We start from the raw sequence: 2,751 nt of genomic DNA, 5'->3' as shown, positions 1-2,751 counted from the left end.
CTTGGCACCGCCTGTGCCCGGGGAAGGTGCTCATATTCGGCTTCACTGTCACACAGCGTGCACTCCTCCTCCGGAGCTTCCATTTGGGCAAACTTAGGGGCCGCTTGGCACCGTCTGTGCCCGGGGAAGGTGCTCATATTCGGGCCAAGTGTGACACACGCCCGCACTCCTCCTCCGGAGCTTCCATGAGGGTAGACTTAGGGGCCGCTTGGCACCGTCTGTGCCCGGGGAAGGTGCTCATATTCGGGCCAAGTGTGACACACGCCCGCACTCCTCCTCCGGAGCTTCCATAAGGGCAAACTTAGGGGCCGCTTGGCACCGTCTGTGCCCGGGGAAGGTGCTCCTATTCGGCTTCACTGTCAGGCAGCATGCACTCCTCCTCCGGAGCTTCCATAAGGGTAGACTTAGGGGCCGCTTGGCACGGCCTGTGCCCGGGGAAGGTCCTCATATTCGGGCCAAGTGTGACACACGCCCGCCCTCCTCCTCCGGAGTTTCCATGAGGGTAAACTTAGGGGCCGCTTGGCACCGCCTGTGCCCGGGGAAGGTGCTCATATTCGGGCCAAGTGTGACACACGCCCGCACTCCTCCTCCGGAGCTTCCATTTGGGCAAACTTAGGGGCCGCTTGGCACCGCCTGTGCCCGGGGAAGGTGCTCATATTCGGCTTCACTGTCAGGCAGCATGCACTCCTCCTCCGGAGCTTCCATTTGGGCAAACTTAGGGGCCGCTTGGCACCGCCTGTGCCCGGGGAAGGTGCTCATATTCGGCTTCACTGTCAGGCAGCATGCACTCCTCCTCCGGAGCTTCCATTAGGGCAAACTTAGGGGCCGCTTGGCACCGTCTGTGCCCGGGGAAGGTGCTCCTATTCGGCTTCACTGTCATGCAGCATGCACTCCTCCTCCGGAGCTTCCATTTGGGCAAACTTAGGGGCCGCTTGGCACCGTCTGTGCCCGGGGAAGGTGCTCATATTCGGCTTCACTGTCAGGCAGCATGCACTCCTCCTCCGGAGCTTCCATTTGGGCAAACTTAGGGGCCGCTTGGCACCGCCTGTGCCCGGGGAAGGTGCTCATATTCGGCTTCACTGTCACACAGCGTGCACTCCTCCTCCGGAGCTTCCATTTGGGCAAACTTAGGGGCCGCTTGGCACCGTCTGTGCCCGGGGAAGGTGCTCATATTCGGGCCAAGTGTGACACACGCCCGCACTCCTCCTCCGGAGCTTCCATGAGGGTAGACTTAGGGGCCGCTTGGCACCGTCTGTGCCCGGGGAAGGTGCTCATATTCGGGCCAAGTGTGACACACGCCCGCACTCCTCCTCCGGAGCTTCCATAAGGGCAAACTTAGGGGCCGCTTGGCACCGTCTGTGCCCGGGGAAGGTGCTCCTATTCGGCTTCACTGTCACACAGCATGCACTCCTCCTCCGGAGCTTCCATAAGGGCAAACTTAGGGGCCGCTTGGCACCGTCTGTGCCCGGGGAAGGTGCTCCTATTCGGCTTCACTGTCACACAGCATGCACTCCTCCTCCGGAGCTTCCATAAGGGCAAACTTAGGGGCCGCTTGGCACCGTCTGTGCCCGGGGAAGGTGCTCCTATTCGGCTTCACTGTCACACAGCATGCACTCCTCCTCCGGAGCTTCCATGAGGGTAGACTTAGGGGCCACTTGGCACCGCCTGTGCCCGGGGAAGGTGCTCATATTCGGCTTCACTGTCCGGAGCTTCCATTAGGGCAAACTTAGGGGCCACTTGGCACCGCCTGTGCCCGGGGAAGGTGCTCCTCTCCGGGCTAAGTGTGACACACGCCCGCACTCCTCCTCCGGAGCTTCCATTAGGGCAAACTTAGGGGCCGCTTGGCACCGCCTGTGCCCGGGGAAGGTGCTCATATTCGGCTTCACTGTCAGGCAGCATGCACTCCTCCTCCGGAGCTTCCATTTGGGCAAACTTAGGGGCCGCTTGGCACCGTCTGTGCCCGGGGAAGGTGCTCCTATTCGGGCCAAGTGTGACACACGCCCGCACTCCTCCTCCGGAGCTTCCATTAGGGCAAACTTAGGGGCCGCTTGGCACCGCCTGTGCACGGGGAAGGTGCTCCTATTCGGCTTCACTGTCACACAGCATGCACTCCTCCTCCGGAGCTTCCATAAGGGCAAACTTAGGGGCCGCTTGGCACCGTCTGTGCCCGGGGAAGGTGCTCCTATTCGGGCCAAGTGTGACACACGCCCGCACTCCTCCTCCGGAGCTTCCATAAGGGCAAACTTAGGGGCCGCTTGGCACCGCCTGTGCCCGGGGAAGGTGCTCATATTCGGCTTCACTGTCACACAGCGTGCACTCCTCCTCCGGAGCTTCCATTTGGGCAAACTTAGGGGCCGCTTGGCACCGTCTGTGCCCGGGGAAGGTGCTCATATTCGGGCCAAGTGTGACACACGCCCGCACTCCTCCTCCGGAGCTTCCATGAGGGTAGACTTAGGGGCCGCTTGGCACCGCCTGTGCCCGGGGAAGGTGCTCATAGTCGGCTTCACTGTCAGGCAGCATGCACTCCTCCTCCGGAGCTTCCATTTGGGCAAACTTAGGGGCCGCTTGGCACCGTCTGTGCCCGGGGAAGGTGCTCATATTCGGGCCAAGTGTGACACACGCCCGCACTCCTCCTCCGGAGCTTCCATTTGGGCAAACTTAGGGGCCGCTTGGCACCGCCTGTGCCCGGGGAAGGTGCTCATATTCGGGCCAAGTGTGACACACGCCCGCACTCCTCCTCCGGAGCTTCCA

Source organism: Idiotropiscis lumnitzeri, unplaced genomic scaffold, assembly GCF_059441095.1.
Source record: "Idiotropiscis lumnitzeri isolate Australia: NSW breed Sydney's pygmy pipehorse unplaced genomic scaffold, RoL_Ilum_1.0 HiC_scaffold_283, whole genome shotgun sequence".
NCBI lineage: Eukaryota > Metazoa > Chordata > Actinopteri > Syngnathiformes > Syngnathidae > Idiotropiscis > Idiotropiscis lumnitzeri.
The sequence above is the reverse complement of the archived record's forward strand: the minus strand, read 5'-3'. Positions refer to the sequence as shown.